The sequence below is a fragment of the Platalea leucorodia genome (genome assembly GCF_965183815.1).
Source record: "Platalea leucorodia genome assembly, contig: HAP1_HAP1_SCAFFOLD_300, whole genome shotgun sequence".
Classification (NCBI taxonomy): domain Eukaryota; kingdom Metazoa; phylum Chordata; class Aves; order Pelecaniformes; family Threskiornithidae; genus Platalea; species Platalea leucorodia.
The window spans coordinates 47,225-70,150 of record NW_028121274.1 but is presented as its reverse complement, the minus strand read 5'-3'; the positions used below and the strand labels follow the sequence as shown (position 1 = coordinate 70,150).

At 51.8% G+C, this 22,926-nt stretch overlaps 1 pseudogene across 1 annotated transcript; it reads left to right on the top strand.

Moving 5' to 3' along the window:
- Positions 1-795: 795 nt before the first annotated feature.
- LOC309604011 (olfactory receptor 6T1-like) lies at positions 796-1,743 on the top strand (annotated as a pseudogene). Its single transcript has one exon. The product of its transcript is annotated as an olfactory receptor 6T1-like (transcript).
- The last annotated feature ends 21,183 nt before the right edge of the window (positions 1,744-22,926 follow it).

Below are 22,926 nucleotides of genomic sequence, written 5' to 3'. Positions count from 1 at the left end.
TTCCCCTCTTCTCTGCTGCTTTTCAAATCTTCTTTTCTTTTTCCCTCCGACAGCCAGAAAGGTTTATCAAAACTGTTTTTCAGCAAGAAAGTTGTCAGTCACAGAGGAGGAATCTGCTTATAAAGTTTTCTGTTCTACCCGACAAAGTTCAAGCGTGGATGGAAGGACAGTCCTGGAAATGGACTAGTTTTAAACACGGGATGTTTGTCTTCTCCCTCTTTGGCTCTGACTTTCCCTGAAAACCAAACCTTTCCCAGGGAATAAAACTTCCCTCTTCTCTCACTCGCCTTCTTACCTTTACTTCCCACACGCCCCCTCATTTGTCACCATCTTCATGCCGCCTTCTCTCTGCTTCTGTCCTAGTCAAAAGGTTAAAGGCACTTGGCTGAGCTGTTTTATCTTGCACTAGAATGCATTGTAGCTCATCCTAAAGGATACCTTTAAATAGATTAGAATAAAACCGGTTGAGAAACATCTATTTTTTCCCCACTGCCTGTAAAGGGACTGTTGGGTAAAGAGCTCAAATACAATAACTTGCATCGTGTTTATGGTGGATTCCTGCTCTAACCCCCATACTACATTTGCTCCTAGGGCATAAAATGGGGCCTTCTTGCCCTAGGTTGATTCTTCTCTCCTCTCTTCTGTTTTCCTTCCAGCCTTTGCGTGAATGTCTCCGTGAATGCCTTTTCTCGTCCTTCTACATTCTTTCGCTCTGTCTCATCTTCTTGTAACCTCCTGAAGCATTGTTTCGTCCACTGACCATCTGCCCTTGCTCACTGCAGCTCCGATGCAGAAATGTTGAACCACACACCTGTCACAGAGTTCCTTCTCTTGGGCTTCCCCTCCCGCCACCATCAGCAGCACCTAATGGCAATCCCTCTCCTGCTTCGTACCTGGTGGTCTTAGTGAGAAACTTGCTGATCATTGCCCACGTTCTGCATTGAAAGAGACCTCTGCAGGCCCATGTACTTTTTCCTCTGTAACCTCTCCTGCTTGGACATCTTCATCGCTACATCCATCATACCCAAAGTCACAGGAAACTTGCTGATGGGCAGCAAAGCCATTTCCTTCCCAGGCTGCTTAACTCAGGGCTACTTCTACTCCCTTCTGGGCTACATCAAGTTTGTCCTTCTGGCTCTCATGTCCTATGACCGCTATGTGGCCATATGCCACCCTCTGCAGTACCCCATGCTCATGAACGGTCAGCTTTGCCTTCAGCTACTCTTGGGCTCGTGGGCTGCAGGCTTCCTGGCCACTGTTGTCTCCACTGTCCTGGTTGCCAGGATGCCCTTCTGCAATGCCAATCATATTGACCACTTCTTCTGCGACAGTGTGCTTTGGATCAAGTTGTCCTGGGCGCAAACACAGATTGTTGAGCTGATCACCTTCATGGCCTCATCCATCATCCTACTTGGCTCACTGGGCATGACAGCAGTGCCCTACCTTTACATCATTAACACCATACTTAGGTTGCCCTCAGCTTCCTCACGGCACAAGGCATTCTCTACATGCTCCTCTCACTTCACCATTGTCATCTTGGGCTATGGCAGCTGCATATTCATCTATGTCCAGCCTTCAAGCCACCACATTTCCTACAACAAGGCAGTGGCCCTTCTCAACACAGTGGTAGCTCCTTTGATGAGTCCCTTTCTTTTCAGCCTGAGGAACCAGAGGATGAAAGATGCCCTCAAGGCAGGCTTGAAGAGAAAGGTGATCATCTTCAGGCAACAGCTTTCCACCTAAGAAGAGTTTTTGTAAGTGGATTTTGGAAGGGGATAGGGGTGGGGAGGACAAACACATGATGATGACATATTTGCAGGAATGAGACCTTTCTTTCTTAGTAGTGTAAAGTTTCCTGAAATGAATATCACACCAGGTTCTCTCCTGCAATAGATCACCATAAGAAGGCCTTACCTAGCAATGCCTTTCAAATGACCTACAAGCACTTTACAAACCCTGGTGAATACCACAATGGCATTTTCTACGTGTGGAAACCGAGACAGAAAGCAACAAGCAGAGGGCTTCATCCCTCCTTGCACAGCCAATTCTCAACAAGCTTCACTCTCCGCCAGTTCTGATGTAACTTCTCCTTGCTTTCCTGATTATTTTGGTGGCAGATCTTTGTTGAACCTCTTCATCTTTAGGAAATGACAGAAAATAGGTGGAACACAATGAAAAGAACAATAATGGCTTTATTTCTCTACCAAGTGGCGCTTACATCTCCATTAACCTCCTGGTTAGAACAAAAACATGCCTGAAATCAAGTCCAGTTTAACTGCCTCGGATTACCTCTCTTCTGCTTTGGTGCAAAATCTTGAATATTGGTCAGAAATGTAGTTTTGAGTAACAAAGCAGCTGTCTCCAGATCAGGTCTGCTGAAGTAAATGTCCAGTCCTTGACGCAATGCTCCCACACCCAATACTTCAGCTGATCTAGCAAATTCAGGGGAATTAACTTATTCCAACACAGACTTTTATGACTGCAATGTCTAAAAAGGTGAGTTCATTGCCTGGTCTCCTTTGACAGCGGGGAGGAAGGAGCAGTACAGAGGATGGTGTCATCTCCTCCTATAGAGGTCTATAGCACCTCAGGGGAACTGTACTTAGCACAGGCTCGGCAGCTTCACTTTTCAATACCTAATGCCAGGTGCACTGAGCCACGTGCTGGGCAACGTCTGGTGATTTACACAAGCGAGGGACTCTTGCTCAGCGGGGGCCATCCTTTGAAGACACGAGGGTTACAACTGTAATTTAAGGTCTCTCCAGAATTAAACGGAAACATCTCCTCTAGTCCCTGTCACAATGTTGCCATTTTGTAATTTTCCTGGATTACTTTTCACTCATGATTGGCAAGAAAAATGGTCTCTTTTGGAAAGAGAATACAAATCATTATTTGCTCATTCATTTAAATGAAAATATGGGATTGTCATGCAATGTGAGAGATTTCTTTGCATTTGAACTGAGAGAGTTTTCTTGCATTGTATAAATAACTTCCCTGCCAAGACATGGAAACACTGAAATACATAAACGATTCCATCAAGCTGGCACACATGTTACTAATATAGAAAACTAAGATGGATGAGTGTAGGCTGACATGCCCAAGCTAGTGGGATGTATCCCATCCCATCCAAGCTGGCAAAGAGTGCCACCAATGTTTCTTCAGTGAAGAGATTTTGAAATCACAGGTGATGATTTAGTTTAGCTGTTTCAGGCATGTTATTGTGATAAATCCTACCCAAAGTCACTTGTGCATCAATGGCTCTCGTATTTTTGGGTAGATAGCTTAGGTTTGACTGAATCCCCACTGGTACCTCTAGGCAGGAAATATCTGAGGCCCTTGTCTTGCTCTAACGGCATGTCCTCCAGACTGATCACCTTATTCACCTCCTTCACACCAGGGAAAGGGCTGGGTGCAGCTGTGGGCATCGTTCCTTCAGGAAAGTGCTCCCTAGAGTTAAGGCACAGCTCACTCCAAAGAGCTCTTCCTTAAAAGGCGTAGGAACAAGGCTGTGCCAGGCGCTGCTTCCTCTAGTCTACGCAGACACCAAACTGTATTTCACGCCACACGTGCATGCAGAACATCCTTACTGGCAGCCTACAAAACAAAACAAAGCACACCATACAGACCTCACTTGATTTCATGTACTCGGGGTGGATGAAACACAGAAGTACAGGACTATGTGTCTGGGCTGCAGGGAACGCTCATGGGGCCAGATGAGACCCAGGAGACATGGAAGTGGTGCACTATGAGCAGCATGGCCTGAGGACGAGCGTCTCCTCCCTGTCATGGATGTGGACAGCAAATACCACACTTCCTTAAGTGGACAGAAGTCCCCTAAATAACTGTCCACCTCCCTGGCAATTGAGCAGGATGAATAATGGAATTTTTTTTTTTTTTTTTTTAGCGACTAAATTGAAAATGCACATAAATAAAGAGTAGAAGCATCCCAGTTCACTTTGAGTACTTCATTAAAGGAACAAAGAACTCTTCTGCTGTACTTGAAACCATTTCTTTCTTTTGTACAGCCAGGAGGTTAGTACCTGTTCTGTGGGTTGCCAGTCTTAGTCAGCTCAGACAAATTTTACCTTGAAAGTACCTCTTTCTTTTGATTGATGAGACTGACTCATTGCAAATGGCTTCTGTGGAGACATTTACAGCTGTCTGAGATGAATCCCTCCCAAATCACCTCCTCTTGGTTCCTCCTGCTACCCAGGGCAAGAGAAACCTTTCCCATTCACGATTCATCACATCCGAAGGTGGGTGACTGTATGCTCACCACTTAACAGGTCTCTCTCCACTGGCCACAGAAAGGGGCCTCAGATCAGAGGCTTAGGAGTGGCAGGGAGGGTAAGGGTGGGGGGATGCCCCCTGTGTGAAGGAGCAGCTCAGATATATGGAGCTCCTCTATCAGCTGGGCAACAGGTTGAGTTAGCTTGTGTGCGTGAGGATGAGCGGAGGAGTGAGTAAGGGTGACAGTGTCTTGGCAGTTACCAACTACTTGATCAGGCAGAGTAGGCAGAAAAAGTCTTCTGACAGCAACCACAACAAGTCTCCAGGTTAATGAACAGGTTTCTATGGGGAGCTGTAAGTGCCCTAGCATTCAGTGGCCAGGCAATGCAAGAGGGTGCCAACAGTCCGGAGGATCGTGGGATGACTTCTTAGCATAGCTGCCAGGTGCTCCAAGAAGGGTGATGCTCACCTGGACCTGGTCCTGGCTAACAATGAAGGGCTGCCCAGGGATTTGATCATCAGTATCTGCCTCGGCTGCTGTGACCAGGAAATAGGGGAGTCCCAGATGTCAAAAGAAGACCCGCAGCAGAGCACAGGCTGTTGGACTCCACAGAAGAAGACTTTATGTTGCTCAGGGACTGATACAAGTGGTGCCATGGGGAGCAGCTCTGAAGGGTGAACGATCTAAGGAAATCTGACAGGCCTTACAGAACAGCCTCTTCCAAGGACAAGAATGATCTCTCCAAGTTCCCATGAAAAAAAAACATTCATCTTGTGAGGCTGCTTGTCTGAACTGACAGAGCCCCAGGGCAAAAAGTCAGCACCCAGGAGCTGGTAACAGGGGAAGCTGCAAAGAAGGAATTGAGAAACCTTCCCCCAGGACGAAGGGAGGATGCCAAAGCTTCCATAGGCTTGGAAGTTGCAAGGATGGGTAGCAAAAGCAAAATGAGCTTATAGATGCATGCCTCAGCCAAGCAGATGGGGATTCCCCCTGCTGGGGCTGGCTGTGCCAGTCCATCCCCATGGGTCTCAATGGTGCAGACTCTGCTTGAAGACATTCCTGTAACCCAATTACGTTGGGATTCATGCAGAACTGGCTATTCTAAATCAAGCATTTGATTCACTTTGCCTCTTTGCTTTGACATCTTTTCACTGTGACCACACTCCTGAAATCTCTCTGATAAGCCACATAAGAATTGACGACTAAAGGAAAGTTATGCCCAAAATTGGCTCCTTGAGGTGTTTTTGTGTGGCAATGAGCCCTCTGGTGCCGAGTTCCTGAACTGCAGCTCCTGAAAGACTGAGCAAGCCTCCAGAGAAGTAAAACCAGCACAGCTGAAGGTTTCAGAGGGTGTTAGCAGGCCCTGCTGCAGTCTGTCAGTAAAGAGACCATGTAGGGAATGAGCAGAGAAGGTTTCTGACCCTGGGGCCTCGTGGAGACATGAAGTCACAGGCACTTGGCACAGGAGGAAATTTCGATGCGAGATGTTTTCTCACTGTGAAAGCCCTTGATGTGCTTCACCAAGCAGGATGGCCAAGGCCTGATACCCATCCCCTGCAGAGGAGGATCCTTTCCCTCTTGTGATGCTCTGGGCTCTGCCTGGGGGCATTGTGATGTGGGAGTGTGTGATGGCAGGCGCAGGTCAGTGGTAGGACACCTCCCAGGCTCTATGGAGGGTGGGTGAGGAAGAGGCAACAAGGCGCTGGAGCTGTAAGGACCTCATGTCCTCTCATGGGTCTCAGTGGAAGAGACAGAAGCCATAGCTGAGTGGACAAGGGTCCCAGTTCTGTTGGGGTGTCAAAGCCCCACCAAGGCCCTTGGCCATCCCCACCACAGCTACACTGACCTGTGCCTGTGCCTGCTTCCTTGCGTCCAGCACCAAGCTCTGTGTTTCTGAGCATTTGCCAATGCCTCTGAGTTCCCCACAACCCATCCCGTTTCTTCCAAAGCCTTGCTAGTGCTCCTTTCTCACCCAAGAGTTCCAAGGCCCAGACATGCTAGAATCTTCTGTTTAGCTCCCCATCCCAACACTCAGCTGCCCATCCTCCTTCTGCTGCTGCCTCCAAATCAAGACTCAACCTGTTTCACTTCAGCATGACAGCCCCCGACATGTCAAGTCTTCTTCCTGCCTTCAATGCACTCACTGCTGCACCTGCACTGCTCTCTCCCTGCATGCCCCTGTGTCTCACCAACCCTTCCTCTTCCCCTGCAGTGGTGGGACCTCACCCCAGGAGGGCTGTGCATCCTCCAGGCTCAGGGAGGTTTCCTGACACCCACCCAAGTGTGAGGAGTGGAGGAGGGGAGGAGAGCCAGGTCAGGTCATGGGGCATGACTGAGCACAGACACCTCAAGCAGTGAGCGTTCCCCATCTGTCAGGCTGAGCCATGCACATGCGATGGAAATGCCTGTAGCATCCCTGATTTGCACAGGAGGGGCCTTCCTTCCTGCCATCTTCCCAGGACAAACTACTTCTTCCTCCTCCACCATCAGACATCCACTGCTTTCCATTGCTGGTTTCAGACAGGGTTTTAAGGATTCGCAGAAGCCATCAGCCACCCCTCTCCTTTCTCACTGGCATCCCCCGACCTCTCTCCCAGACCTACACATGGCCAATCACTGCTGCTCAGGGCCACTCAGTCTTCAGAAGAGGCGTTCAGCACTTTGGATCATCCTGGTGCTTTTTATACTCTTCCTCGCTGCCTTCAGGGCTCGTGGTGAGCTTTCTGGACCATGACTGGGCTTTTTCATCATCTCTTAGGGAAAAGTTGTCTTTTTTTTTTTTTAAAAAAAAAAAAAAAGGTACTGCTGCTTTTAGGGAAATCACAGAAACACCTGATGGATTACTGATGCATCGTCCGCAGAAATCTCACCAGGTTTGCATCTCAAGAAATGGGATGCCAGAGGCCAAGGGAAGGATGGTCTGCACACTGTCATGGCATTTGGAAAACTGAAGCGTGCTCTCTTCTCCCTCTCTCCCGGACACCTAAAGAGGACTCACACTTCTCTGCACTTCAAGTTCAGGCATTCCTGGGAATCTCAGGAGGCATGGCATACAAATTCCTGGATTCAAGGAGCTGGTCAAATGCCTCTTGTCTCTTTCCGCAATGATGAATTCAATTCCAGGCTCATTTCTAGACTCTGTACGTGGATGCTGACATTTCTTGAGCAACTGGCTCTGAAAGCATTAACACTGTTATTTTTGAAAGCATTTGTTATTTGTTGTAAAATGTTATTTGTAAAATGCTATTGTAAAATTTGTTATTTGTTGTAAAATTTGTTATTTTTGAAAGCATTAACGCTGTTATTTTTGGAGGGTATAAGGATAGGAAAAGAGAAGAGGCTTTGGGCAAATGAGAAGGGAAGCAAAGGATGTGGTCAGGGCTGTTTGGGGACACCTGTGAAGCAGCCCTGAACCTGATGTGAATGACTCCTGGGGTCAGGGAGAACCTGAGAGCTCTCCCGAATTGGAAACCATGAAGGGGAAGGCAGGACAGCATCATTCAGGCTGGAAGGGACCTCGGGAGGTGTCTGGACCAACCTCCTGCTCAAAGCAGGCTCAGACAGAGTACTCAGGCCTTTATCCAAACACATCTTGATCCCATTCCAGGACAGAGCCACTGCACGCTCCCTGGGAAACAGCTTCCAGCACTTGACTATCCTCATGCTGGAATAATTTCTCCCTCTCTCTAGGCTGACCCTCTCTTGTTTCAGCCCATTGCCTCTTGTCCTTGTGTCATGAACATGAGCCTGACTCCATCTTCCTGGGAACCGTGTGATGCTGCTACATGTTTCCCACAAGACCCTCTTATCTCCTGTCTGAACAAGTGCAGGTCTCTAAGCCTCTTCTCACAGTACAAGTTCTCCCACCCTACTGACCTAGGTGGCCCTTCACTGAACTGGCCCCAGTTTGCTCAGGTCTCTCTGGCATTGTGGGATGTCAAAACCTAGGAAAATATTCTGGCTATGGTGTCTAAACTGCTCAGCAGACTGGCTGTCTCAGGCTCATACAGCCCAGGATGCTGTTGGCCTTCTTTCCTGATTGCTCCTCTTTTGCCTAATGCAACCCAAGGACCACCAAAGCCTTTCCCACAGAGCTGCTGCCCACCTGGGCAGTCCCTGCTCTGTGTCGTAGCATGGGCTTAGTCGGCCTCAAGGGCACAACTTATTGGCTATCCTGAGGTTCCTATTGGCCCATCACTTCAGCTTGTCTTTGTTTTTTGGGATGGCCACCCTGCCCTCCAGTGTAGTGTCTGCTCTCCTCAATGTGTTGTCTTCTACAAATGTTATGAAAAAGCACTCTCTCATGTACAATGAGTCATTAAAAACACGTTAAACAGGGCGAGTGGCAGGACAGACCCCTGCAGGACCCTACTAGCTAGATGCCTCCAGGCAGAGTACCACGCATTGACCACGTCCCTCTGAGCCTGACCATCCATCTCGATATTTACCCATCTACTTATCCACTCAGGCAGACCACAATATCCTAACTTGGGCATGAGAATATTGAGGGTGCGTGATGTTGAAAACTTCACTGACTTCCAGGTCAAAAGACAACCACTGCTCTCCCTGGGTCCAGAAATCCTGTCCTTTCATCACAGAAAGCAAAAAGGATGGCGAGAGACAAGCTCCCCTGGGTAAATCCAGTCCCCTTCTCTTTCAGACACCCAGAAATGGGATCCGAGTGAACACGATCTGGGGCACGGCCATTTGCTCTTCTGTGCATCCTTTGGGCATTTTAGAAAAGTGTTTGCAATGTTTGCTTTTTCCCCATTGTCAGGGCGTTCCCACAGACTCCCTGACCTTTGAAAGATGCTGGAGAGTGGCCTCGCTGTGCCATTGGCCTGCTCACTCAGCTCCCTGGGATGCTGCCCCTCCTGTCCCATGCACTGGGAAGCATTTGCTCAAGTGATCCCTGACTTGATCCCCATCCACCGCTGGCTGTTCACCTCCAGAGTCCTGCCCTGAGTCACAGAGGCCTGGGAGACCTTGCTGGGGAAGACTGAGGCAAAGAGGACACACAGAATCTCACATCTATCTACACCTGCTCTTCCTGAATTCAGCAGCGGCCACACAGGATCTTTGTTTCTTCTTTAACTGTTCCTGAAGCAGTAAACACTCCTTATGCTGCCCTTCAATTGCCTTTCAAGTTTAGACTGAGTTTTGATCTGGACCCTTGCTGTGCTTGGAGGATGCTGTCCTTGAAGAGCAGCTGTCCTGAGCTCTGCCCCCATGTCACAGCTCTGTCTGCTCAGGAACAGCTCCAGCTCCTCCTGCCTGTGCCCCTGGCTGAGGGCACAGCTGCACATTTGGGCTGAAGCAACAAAGCTGTGCAACCAGGCAAGCTCATATTTGCCATAAGGAACCCTGGTACCAAATGTCCAAGACCCCATGTGTGCAAAGGTAGAGATGGCATGGGCAAAAGGGAGCTGCATGTCTTTCTAGCCCCAGGTCTAACGATCCGGCATGAAAGGCTTAAATTCACTCAACAGAACACATCCTCCCACCTTGGAGAAATTAGATCCTTCCCGGTCACCTTCCTGGGTGTCCTGTCTAATGGTGGGAGCAAAAAAAGTGATTCTATTGCCCAACTATTCTTCTAATAGGAGTAGTAACACTGAAGGGGAGAAGTTGAGGGAGGGAACATCAGAGATGCCTTCAGCCTGTTTCACAACCAGGATCCCCTGGAGCCCCAGGGACACCTGGAGGGAGCCCAGAGGGGCAGAGAAAGTGGTGCCTTGGGCTGGGCCTCTGCTGCTGAGCTGGGCTGGGCTCCTGGGATGGAGGCAGCTGCTGGCAAGTGGGCAGCACTGCAGAGAGAAAACTCTGCCCAGGAGCAGCTCCTCTGCAAAGGGCAGCAGGGCTGAGGGCACTGCCTGCAAGTGCTGAGAGGAGAGCAGTGAGGCAGAGAGACTGTAAGGCAGTGTGGAGTGGGAGGATGGTGAGAGCTCACTGCATGGGAGAGATCTTCACAGCCCTCTACATGATAAGTCTCTGGCTGCAGGACAATGTAACTGGTGTTCCTGGAGGGATCTCCAAAAGCTGATACATCCCACAGCCTATGGGATCTTTCAGGAGGCTTCTCACAGTTTTCTAGTGTAGAGGAGGAGGACGTGCTGCCAAAGATGACCTCCTTGTGTGCCGTAGGAAGGATAGGGCATGACAGCTCCCTTCTAGGGTTTTGAAGATCAGTGCACACTTGTGGGTGCCCAGGGCTGTCCTTCAGAGCAGGGTCCCTGCACACCAGGGGCCTGTGTGCTGGGGCAGGGACTCTGTCGCCTGCCAGGGTCAGCACCCAGCCTGCCCAGGGAGTTTTCCACGACAATGTGGGAAAAAGCTGTGTGGAAGGAGGGACTCCAGGCAGGGCAGGATCATTCTGCTGTCCAGAGGGTGCAGCGTGGGTCAGGGCTGCTCAGACTTCTACATCACCCAGAGGACATTTGCAGAGGGTCGTTTTAAAGATGGATGGCAAGGAAGGGGATTACAGGAAAGGGAAGAAATCTCTGCTTTGAGTGGTGTTCTCTTGGTTGGCTGGGTGGGCAGCGGGAGATTGGAATTTATTTCTCTGCTCTGGAGTAGGCAATGAGACCCCAGTTCTCATTAGGAGTTCTCCGAGCTGCTCCTTAGCCCCTGCACACACAGAGATGCCCCTGGGCAGTGCCCTGCTGCCAGGAGTTTTCTGCAGGACAGAGCTGAGCACACAGCAGGTGGGATGGGCTCTGTGAGCATGGAGAGGCAGGAGATGTGGGCACAGACGAACAGGTAGTGCACAAGAAGAGCTCCAGGCAGCAGAGACATGGGCAGGAAGGAAGAGAGACCTGCTGCCAGAAATGCTGTGGGAGGAGGGATTCAGGGATCTCCCTGCCATCCCCTGCACTGCAGATGCTTTCCCAGGAGCAACCCCCTGGTCTCCTCACTCACACAGCAGAGCCTCTGCCCTTAATGTCATGGGGACTTGGCCATGAGTTGCCTTCCCATCAGACTTACCACCAAGGAGGACAAAAACTCAAGGGTCTGACTGTGTCTCCCTCTCCTGCCTCCCCTGGCAGGGCTCCTTTGGCATGTTCTCCTCTTCTCCCTGACGCCCTTCTTCTTACTGGTACACTCACTGCTGTGGGGGGGTGAGGATTCAAGTGCAGCTCAGACACCAACGCTGCGTGTGCTGTCATGCACATATGGCCATGGAGGAAAAGCACCCAGCTCGCACCCTGTTCACCTGTGGGGCTCTGGGGACTGCAGTGGGTGCGGCTGGCAGGGATCTCACCCTCCCTTCAGGACATAACAAATTCAGGAGAGTTGACTCTGTCCTTGGGAGGTCCTGCTGGGCTGCAGGCTGCCCTCCCGTAGGGCACAGCTCTCCCAGGGCATCTCTGTGTTATGCAGGAGCCCCATGGAGAAGACACCTCGGTGCTAAGGCCATTGAAATGCTGCTGGGTGGCTGCATGTGGACAGCTGTCATGTCTCTGTGCCCCTGGTTGGGAGGGCAGAGCTGAGATCCTCCTCAGGTACGATGAGATGGGGTGAGGGTTTGGAGGTCTGCACTGGGAAACTGCATTCCTCTGCTCCCAGCAGTGGCCTCTTTCTTTTGGGGGGAACACCCGAGTGCGATAGTCCTCCAGGTGGAAGAGCTGCCAGCACAGGGCAGCTGAGAGCAGGGCTGATGGACAGAGTGGCTGTCCTCACTCTGCACTAAGGGACAGTCCCTGTGCCCAATCTCAGCACCCACAAGGTTTCCCTTGCAGTGCAGCAGAAATGCCAGGCATTGCTGCATTCAACCACACATTGGGATCCACAATGCTGAAATTTCTTTGATATCATGTCTGAGATCACCCCAAGTTCCTGTTTCCTTATTGCTGTAAGGCAGGACTGAGTCCTGCAGAGCCCCCAGCAGAGCATCCTGCTCCCTGGGGCACCCTCAGCCAGCACCAACCACAGATCACCAAAGCTCTTCCTGAAAAGTGAAAGGCTCTTTGGGGGGATCCTATAAGAAATTGAATAGATTTTTCTGAAAGCAGTCTGCCCTAACTTTTCACTTCTTTTACCTCCTTGAACCGATCCCAGAGGGATAAAATGTCCAACAGCAGCTCTGTCACCCAGTTCCTCCTCCTGGCATTCACAGAAACACGGAAGCTGCAGCTCTTGCACTTCTGGCTCTTCCTGGGCATCTACCTGATCGCCATCCTGGGCAACGGCCTCATCATCACTGCTGTAGCCTGTACCACCGCCTCCACACCCCCATGTACTTCTTCCTCTTCAGCCTCTCCCTCCTTGACATGGGCTGCATCTCCACCACTCTCCCCAAGTCTATGGCGAATTTCCTGTGGCGCACCATGGCCATCTCCTACGCAGGATGTGCTGCCCAACTCTTTCTGTTTGTCTTTTTTATTTCAGCAGAGTATTGTCTCCTCACCATCATGGCCTATGACCGCTACGTTGCCATCTGCAAACCCCTGCACTACGGGACCCTCCTGGGCAGCAGAGCTTGTGTCCACATGGCAGCAGCTGCCTGGGGCAACGGGTTCCTCAATGCTCTCCTGCATACTACCAATACATTTTCACTGCTGCTCTGCAATGGAAATGCTGTGGACCAGTTCTTCTGTGAAATCCCCCACATCCTCAAGCTCTCCTGCTCACACTCCTACTTCAGGGAGGTTGGGCTTATTATGTTTAGTCTTTTTGTGGACTTTGTGTGTTTCGTTATCATTGTGCTGTTCTATGTGCAGATCTTCAGGGCCGTGCTGAGGATCCCCTCTGAGCAGAGACGCCACAAAGCCTTTTCCACGTGCCTCCCTCACATGGCTGTCGTCTCCCTGTTTTTGATCACTGCCATGTTTGCCTACTTGAAGCCCCTCTCCGTCTCCTTCCCGTCCCTGGACCTGGTGGTGCCAGTGCTGTACTCGGTGGTGCCTCCAGCAGTGAACCCCCTCATCTACAGCATGAGGAACCAGGAAATAAAAGATGTCCTATGGAAACTGGCCCAATAAATGCTGTTTCCCTGACAATAACCTGCCTCCTCTTCTCTGCATGTTTCCCAGAGTTTATCTTAGGCCACAAGTCTGCTTTCTTCTCCTGTGATAGTTCAACTTAGAGATAATTGTCTGGGTTCATACTCCTTCTGTGGAGGTTTGATCCTGTTGTGCCTGACCCTTGCACAACACTGTGCCACATGTAGCCTGTCAGATAGCAGCTCTTTGATTAAAGGAGATCTCCTGGCTGCAGTGCCAAGAAAATGTCCAAGGAATTCGTTTCTGTTCTCCTTGTGTTCTCAGTGGTTTTGGGGCTAAGCTCATGATAATGCTGAGTTCCATTGGATCAAAAGTTCTGGCTTTAAAGGCTCTCTTCTTGGTGTCCAATGGCAGGGGAGATGGTCCATCAGCTCCCCATTATCTCCTCAGGTTGCTTCATGTATGACAGGAATCATGGCATATACCAGACACTCTGGAAATTAATTTGGAGCGGACAGGAGAGGATGGGGACTTCCCACGTGCCCTGGGGTTGGAATGAATGGAGACTCAGAAGGTGAAACACCCTCAAATGTGAAGTTCCCCAAAAGTAAAGCAGTAAATCAAGGTATCCACGAAAAAGGACGCTGCAGTGCCATGGGAGTCAGTGCGGACTCAGCAGGCACAGGGAAGGGAGAGTGGAGAGCTACAGGAGGTGCCTGAGGACCCCCAGGGCCAGGACGCTGGTGCTGTCTTGGGGAGTGGGGCTGGTGGCAGCAGAGGAGGGGGCAAATTCAGTCGGGGCTGGGGATCACCTACAAGATGAATTCGGGAGAGCCAGAGAATGCCTAGCCTCTGCTTCCTCATGGACTTGTGGCGAGCAGCAGCCCTGGGGCTGATGGGGAGCCTGAACCCCGCTGTCTTCCCCCCAGCAGCTGCTGTGGCCTTCAGAGGGGCTGGGGCTGTGGGGTGAGTGCCCAGAGCTCTGCAGCAGCCTGCGCTGGGCAGTGCCATGGAGCCAGCCCAGGCTGGGCTGCTCTGCTGGGCTGGGCTGGGCTGGGGAGAGGGCAGGGGAGGTGGGGAGAGGTGGGGAGGGTCTGGGCTGGGCTGGAAAGAGCCCAGGAGAGAAAAATGCCAGTGTAGACCTAAGGTGTGTGAGTGTGCAGGGTAGGGGCAGCCAGCACTCCCAGTGCAGAGCCAGGTGTCATGGTGAAGGAAGCAAGACATCAAAGGTGCAGAAGAGAGGGGCCGGGTCTGTGCCATGTTTCCAGGACACCCCGGGGAAGCTGCCCCAGCAAATTTGTCCCAGACCAATCCCACCCACTGGCCATTTCCATCTCTGGCCATACACCCCAGCTCTGAGGAAGGACCTTTGCTGCATGGTCACCCCCATCCTCCTCTGGGGCTCAGTCATACCCAGCTCCACTGCCATTATTAATCAAAAGGAAACGAGTTTTCTCCTGACTCTCATCACACACCAAGTCCCACAGCTGATCTCTCAGCCAAGCCTCTTCTCAGACAGCTCTAGCTCAATCAGGTGCTTTTCTTGAAAAATTTTGAAAATCTCCATTGACTGAGATCTCCCCAGCTGGCCTGGGTCCTTGCTCTGGTGTTTGGCTCTGAGGGATTTCTGATAAACCCAGCTCTCTCAGCCTTCTCCATTATGTGCTCCAGGCCCCAGCCATCCTTCTGGCCTCTGCAGGACTTGCTTCAGTCTGTCAGGATCTTCCTTGTGCTGCTGAGCCCCAGGCTGGACACAGCAGTCCTGCTGTGCTGGTCCTGTAGTGCGTTAGCCTTGGCCAGCAGCCAGACACCCACCTGGCTGCTCACAAACAGCCCCAGCTCGAAAGGACAAAGGGAGAAGATAAGGTGGTCTAGCTCATGCGTCAAGATAAAGACAGGGAGATCACTTACTCATTACTGTCATGGGCAACACAGAACATCTCTGCCACTCCTTCCTCCTCACAGTTCTCCCCTGCTCCAGCGTTGGCCCTCTCCACAGGATCCCACTGTGTTTGCCATCAAGGCTATGTGCTGTTCATTTCTTTCCATCTTACTTTTCTCCTTCACACTCACAGAATGACAGAGATGTTGAGATTGGAAGGCACCTCTGGAGTTCATCAAGTGCAACTCCCCAGCTGAGACACGGTCAGCTAGAGCAGGTTGCTCAGGACCTTGTCTAGAAGGGTCTGGAATACCTCCATGGATGGAGGCTCCTCAGCCTCTCTGGGCAACCTGTTCCAGTGTTTGACCACCCTGACAGTGAAAAAGTGTTTTCTTGGGTTCAGAGGGAATGTCATGGGTTTTTATCTGTGTCCATCAGCCCTTGTCTTGACAGTGGTTAATACTGAGAAGAGTTTGGCTCCCTTGTCTTCATTCCTTCCCATCAGGTATTTATGCACATTCATAATACCCCCCAAGCAATTTTTTTCTCCTGGAAAATTAGTGAAAAAAATATGCTTTTTCTCATTTTTCTCCAGAGCACTCAGTACAGGATAGACATGGACCTGTTGGAGCTGGTCTAGGGAGGGCCACGAAAATGATCAGAGGGATGGAACACCTCTGCTGTGAGGGAAGGCTGAGAGAGTTGGGGTTGTTCAGCCTGGAGAAGAGAAGCCTCTGGGAAGGCCTTCCTGCTGCCTTTCGGTAATTAAAGGGGGCTTAGAAGCAAGATGGGGACAGACTTTTTAGTAGGGCCTGTAGTGACAGGACAAGGGGCAATGGTTTCAAACTAAAGGAGGGGAGACTGAGACTAGATATAAGGAAGAACTTTTTTACAATGAGGGTGGTGAAACACTGGCACAGGTTGCCCAGAGAGGTGGGAGATGCCCCATCCCTGGAACCATTCAAGGTCAGGTTGGACGGGGCTCTGAGCAACCTGATCTAATTGAAGATGGCCCTGCTCGCTGCAGGGAGGGTTGGACTAGATGACCTTTAACGATCCCTTCCAACCCAAACCATTCTATGATTCTTTCTATGATTCTATGGTAAGTAAGTACCGTGCTGGGATATCTTAGGTGACTGAGGAGCATTAGCTTTGAAAGCAGCTGGATGTGTTGCTTGAGGATTCACAGCTTTGGCAAAACCCTGCAAAACCACAGCTTTGTGTTAGAAGCAAAAGGCAGGGAGGACAAAAAGACATTTGTAAAGCCTAGGTACACAGTGAGGTGGGGAAGCTGGGGGGTGGCCAAAGTCTGCAGGAGAACTGCTGCAGGCATGGGACAGCATGGAAGAGCCCATGGTGGGGATGACTGAGGGCCTTGGTGGGGCTGGGGCTTGCCCAGCACAACCAAGGTCTCTCTCCTCTCAGCTATCAATATTGTCACTTCCACCAAGAGCCACGAGGGGACACCATTTCCTTACAGCCCCATGGCCTCGATGCTTCCTCATCCCCCCTAGAGTCCAGGCGGTCCTAGGGTTGTCCTGCACTCATCATCGCACACCCCCACATCACACTGCTCCATCAAGAGCCCTGAGCAACGCATGAGGAAAAGGATCTCCCTTCCCAGGTGCCAGGGATCAGAGCTTGCCCATCCTTCTGGATGAAACCCATCAAGGGCTGACGTGGCAGCAGAGCCACCTGCACATTGCCTTTGTCACCTGGAACCAGTGCTGACCTCTTGCCAGTTTAAGGCAGCCCCCAGGGAGGGGTACCTCCACCCGTGCTTCCCTTCATGGCTTCACCTGTGATGGCCCTCAGGGGGCCCACTGACACCCTCAGAGTCCTGGAGATTTGAATCACATTTTAAAGGCTTCTTCAGCGACTTGTTCAATCTCCCTTCGGTAGCTGCAGTTTGGGAACTTGGCAGCAGAGGGCTCACGGAAATGCAGATACCCTAACATGCCATGGCCCGCTGCAGTTTTCTTTAATGCCTCCCTTCTTGGGTGGTTCATTAGGAGTATAGTCTAAATGAGAAGATGTCAAGGACAAATAACATTTTTAAAAGATTTATGCATTTCATTATTTTTCTGCTTACAGAATAAATGATATAGACAGTCTCCAAGTCATATTGATCCCGAGGGTCTCACGATGAAGTATGAACACGCGGGAAAAGCAAGACCCTTTCTGTCAGACACTCTAGAGACACTCTTCATCCCCCCTACCCCAACCTGCCATTTCTCTCACCGGTCACCTGAAACTCACATCACTCATGTTCAAATGGAAGCTTTTCCCACTCAGGCTGGAGCTGAATGTCTCAGCCTCCATTTCCTTCTGCTTTCCTTGGAGAAGTGGCTGCACAGACACACAGCATTTCTCCATTTCTCTTAGTTAACAAGAACAAAAGCAAAAACAAAAAACAAAAAAAAAAAAGAAAATTAAAAGAATAGTTCAGTAAAGAATAAAAAGCATTCCTCAGCTGTCCATCAAGTCCAAGTTGCCTCCACTAAATCCCACTTGTACTTTTGAGGGGAAAATCTTCAGTGAGATGGGAGGAGGAAAACCAGATGGACACTCAAAAAGGCATCTGTGCAGACAGTCTGCTGGAGAAGATGACTTGAGAAAGGGTCAGTTGAATCAGGACATGTGGGAATACCTAGAAGATTAGTGAGATTCTGTACACTCCATACTGGAGAGAGCAGTGGCCAAGCAAGTGCCGGGAAGATCAAGGTTTCTTCTCCCGAGAGCAGTACACATCCTGGAGAGTTTCATGATGGCAGCACAGGAAAACATTCTCTCTCTATGAACAGTACTCAAACATTTCAGCTGATGAAAACGTTCCCATACTACATAAATGTTGAGAAAATGTCCTCATCTTTGCAGGCCGAGCTCAGTTCCTGACTCTTCATGGTTTGCAAGGACCTGATCCAGGTGAGCATCATCTCTGTTGGTCCAGCTGGTGGCTTTGCAAAGAAATTGCTCCAACACCCTCCAGAAACCTATTGGGCTGTTTTCACAGTGCTGTGTTCCCCTTCCAATGAATGTCAGGGTCATTAAAGTCCCCTCAAAGAGCCCCATGTCACTGATCTGGAGGCTTCCATGGGTTGCTTAAGTAAGAGCCTGTCCACCTCCTCCCCTTGATCACCAGTTCCTTATCTCCCACCACAATGTCGCCCTAACCGGCCTCTCCTCCGATCCTCACCCACAAGGACTCACCCAACCTGTTGACTTTCCCAGCAAGGAGCTCCATACATCCAAGCAACTCCTTCACACAGAAAGTATTCCTCTTCTGGTGCTCCCAGCCTGTGTCTCGTGAAGAGCCTTTATCCATCCATTGCAGCACGCCAGCTGTGGGAGGTGTCCCACTGTGCCTCAGAAGTCACAGCTTGTGACAGACCTCGGGGCTCCAGCTCCTCCTGGCTGTTCCCAGTCAGAGGAGAGTGTTGCACATCTGGGCTGCAGCCCCTGAGTTGTGGCTCCAGGCCAGCCTCACCCTTGTCATGCTGAACAGGGACACCAAGCACCCAAGAGCCCATGTACGCAAAAGTTTTGCTGCATGGCAGAGACATGCTGGAGCGGATGGCAGACGGCATTGTAAGAAAGACTTGAGGTGCCCCAAAAGAGAGCAATGCCTGCTGTCCCCAAGGTCCGAGAGCAACAGGGCTGGGCTGGGCAGCCCTGGCAGGAGAGGCCATTGCTGCCTGTGGTGTCCCTGCAGCCCCGGAGGGCCTTTGGTGGAGAGAGGCACTGATCTCCTGGAAGGACAAGGTGCTGCTGAAAGCGTCCTTGGGTGTGGACATCCTGTGATCTACGCCCACTCAAAATTCACTGGGCTCTTTGAAGACTGTATCGTCAAGAGGGTGAGTAAAGAATGGGGCAGAGGAGAACTAGAAGAAGCTGAGAACATAGGCCCACAAGTGGAGAGCCCAGTGCAATGTGTTTCTTATTCGTGCAGTGCCTTGCATCTGCTGGATAGCGATGGGACAGGGCTGGCCTCACTGCCGGGGTGGCAATCAGTCACTTGTACACAAGCACCGAAGGAATCTGAGATGGTGCCTGGGATGTCTGTCACGCACCCGCTCGGAGGGGACATGGCTTCCCTGCAGGTCCTGTGCTGTCCCTGCCAGCAACACGCAGTTTTGTTGGAGAGCCTTGGCATCTCACAGAGCCCTACAGGCCTGTATTTGGCCATTCAATGAGCAGCTGCCCTGAATTAGGTTAGGCTCCATGGGGATGTGGGAGACAACTCTTGTTACAGACAATGGACAGCTAGTCAATACAGCTAAAGGAGAGGAGAAAGGGAAACACTTCCCTCTCCCTCTGGGACAGACCTCCATTTGGTTAGCTGGACACCTCTCTAGGCGGCCCTGAACAGCGTGAGTAGGGACAGGGGGTGATGTCCTAAATGTGGGCATCTGCCATCATTTCACCTGGCATCCTCACCAGGCTGCAGGATGATGCCATCAGTGACCATGGGACCACAGAAAAGGAGTGCAGGTGCCGATTTTTAGCAGACAGCATGACTGAAGCAAGAGGAATCCCACCTCCTGTGGGTTTGTGGCAGGCATGGGAGGGAGCTGAGGTCCCTTCCAGCCGCAGGGCTACAACTCCAGGAGGAGATGCCTCCATTGCCTCAGCTGATTGCCTTCTCTCAGCATGGGTAAAGGAGATGCCTCCCTGCCAGTGCCCAGGTGTCCTGTCTCATGATGGGCCAAGGAAGGGGGATTCTCAGACCTAACTGTGACTCTGAGAGGAGACAGGGCACTGCTGCAAAGAAACGTCTCTGCGGAGGTGAGACAGGCAGCATCGGTGATTCCATCAGTCTCTTCCCAAGCAGGTTCCTGGAGAGCCCCAGGGACACCTGGAGGGAGCGCCGAGTGGGGTGGGGGGCAGAGCAAGTGATGTCTTGGGCAGGTCCTCTCCTCCTGGGCTAAGACGGGCTCCTGGGATGGAGGGAGCTCATGGGAAGCAGGCAGCAGTGCAGAGAGACAGCTCTGCCAAGGAGCAACTCCTCTGCCAAGCGCAGCAGGGCTCTGGGAAAAGGAGTAGGGCAGAGAGAGATTAAAGGCAGCCTGGAGTGGGAGGAGAGAGGAGAGCTGCAAGGGAAGAAATCTTTCCAGCCCTTGTCACGGTAAGTCTCTTGGGGCAGGGCAATGCAGCTGCCGTTCCTGGAAGGGTCTCCTAAAGCGTTCATAGCCTCCAGCCTACAGGATCTGTCAGGAGGCCTCCCAGCCCAGGGGCTCCTGTTAGACAAGGGGGAAGGGGTGAAGGCAGGGTGTGCAGCCAGAGCTGCCCAGGGCATTTCAGAGGGGACTTTTCCAGAGGAAGAGTAAGGCAGGGGATCCCTTGAAGGTAAAGAGCTTTCCTGAGTCTATGCTTTCAGTTTTCTGCTGTTTCTGGAAAAAGGGGAAAGGCGCTGCTACCTGTGGAGAGGGAGACTGAGAGTCCTGAGCTGCCACCCTGAGAGATCAGTAGGTCTGGTGGGAGGCAAGTCAACTGCTTCCATCCCCTCCTCTACCTCCAGAGAGCACCAACATCACCTTTGCTGTCCTCAGCAGGGTTTGTCTGCCCTACTCCTCACTGCCTGCAAACGGGAGTACCTCTAGAGAGTGCCTGGAGCAGGGAGGTTTCTTCAGGTGAGAGCTGAGCAGACAGGAGTTGGTGATGGGGTCTGTGATCCCTGACAGGGAGAAAACAGTTCCCACCAGGGATAGCTCCAGGCTGCAGAAACATGGGCAGAGTGTTGTAGGAAACTCCAACCAGCAATGTCATTGGAGGAAGACTTTGGAAAGCTCCCTGTCATCCCCTCCAATGCAGACACCTTCCTCCGAGCAAGACCCCTGCTCTCGTCTCCCACCCAGCACAGCCTCTGCCCTCAAGGCTGTGTGGTCCAGGGCAGGAGGTGCCTCCTCTGCAGCCAGAGCTCTGGCACAGCAGAGGGGCATCTCCCCTGACACGGGGCCGCTTCCCTCTGCAGGGCAAAGGGGCTGAGAGCGACTGCCCTGGGCTTTTGCTAACCGGGAGGTGCTGTGCTCTGCTGGGTGAGGAGAAGGCTTTCCTGAGTGCCCGGCTGCCTCTCCTCTCCTTGCTTCCCTTAGGAGGAGAGTCACAGGGTTTTCCTTTATTTCTCCACGTGCTTGTGCTGCTCTTCTTCCTGCTCTTGGGCTCCCTGGCAGCAACAGTGGTGGTGTGGGGCAAGGGGTGGGGGTGCTGAGTGCCTGCTCTGGCCCTGACCTGGAGGGCGCTGCCCTGGAGGTGTTTCCATGGGACCAAGGTGCCCAAGCCCTCTCTTCATTTTCCAGGCTTGAGACACTGCTTCCCTTAGCAGACAGCACCTTCAGACACCTGATCAGGCTGGGCAGGGAGTCCTGCGGGGCTGTGAGCATCACTCCAGAAGGGCACAGCTCTCCTGTAGGACCTTGGTGATATCTGAGAGTGCCTGATCTGCCCATGCCAATCAGCATCCTTGTCCTGTGCTCTCCATCATACTCTGCAGAGCTGTGCTGGAAAGGAGAGGTGTTTTGAAATCTGCACCTTGAACAGGACCCCTCTGCTCCCAGGACAGTCTGGAGTACCAGGCTTTTCTGGAGCAACCTCTGGGTGCAGTCCTCCTCCAGCTGGGAGGGGTGCAAGCACAGAGCAGCTGGGCACCAGGCTGATGGACAGAGCAGCCCTCCTGGATGGGAGCACTGACGCAGGTTTACACTGAGAGCAATGGGGCAACGGGGGAATTTTTTGAGGTCTCCCTGTTTGTCAGCACTTGACTTTTGCCTACCTGAAGCCCCCCTCTCCATCTCCTCCCCATCCCTGGATCTGGTGGTGGCAGTTCTTTACTCAGTGGTGCCTCCAGCAGTGAACCCCCTCATCTACAGCATGAGGAACACAGACATCAAAGAGGCCCTGCGGAAACTCTTTGAACACAGACTACTGCAGCATCAGTAAGGTGGCCATCATCCTCAGGAAAAGCTCGCGTGATCATATATTTCTTGGTTTTGTTCATTTTATGTCATATATTACTTCCACTTAAGTAATATTGTTATTACCCACCTGCCCGTTTTTTCTGACGCAAAAGACCTCACATAGATATGGAGCCAGGCTCCCTGTCTAGGGAAACACAATAAAGAATCCAGCAGAAAATTCTTTCTCTGCTGCGATCCTGTACAACTCCTCTGGCGCTGGGGGTGCAGCCCCAGCATACATGAGGGGTCAAGGAGCCACGAGCCCAGCTGCCACATGGAGGAGCAGGCACTCATCGACCTCGGGGCTGCCCCTCACTGCCTCAGTGGGCAGATCCTTTCTGCCACCTTCATGTTGGGGCTGCTGCTTCCCTGGAGCCATGGCTGTTGACAACAGCAGGACCTGGTCTCTTCAGAGCAGCACTGCCAGCTCAGGGGCCTGTGGAGAGCACGGGGTGGGAACCAAGACAAGTTGGCCAGGGGAAAGGGATGGCCAGGGAAAAGAGCAAGGGAGCATTTCTGTGGCTGCAGGGGGGAATCCATGAGAAAGAGAAACCTCTTTCTGCAGGCATCCACTTGGGGCAGGCTGCTCTGTGCCCTGGCCAGGACTCTTGTGCTGGCATGGGAAGGGGGACTGGCAATGATGGGGCATGGTCAGTCTGTGGCATCTCCTGGACCAGAGACCATGCTTCCTGCAGTTTCCCTAACCTCCCTTTCCTCATGCCAGGGTGAGCCTCCAGCCCTGGGGCTGATGGGGAGGCTGACCCTTCTCTGCTCCCTTCAGAGGGGCTGGGGCTGTGGGCTGTGGCAGGCACTGCCGTGGGGCCAGCCCAGGCTGGGCTGCTCTGTGAGGCTGGGCTGGGGAGAGGGCAGGGGAGATGGGAAGAGCCAGGAAAGGTCTGGGCTGGTCTGCAAAGTGCC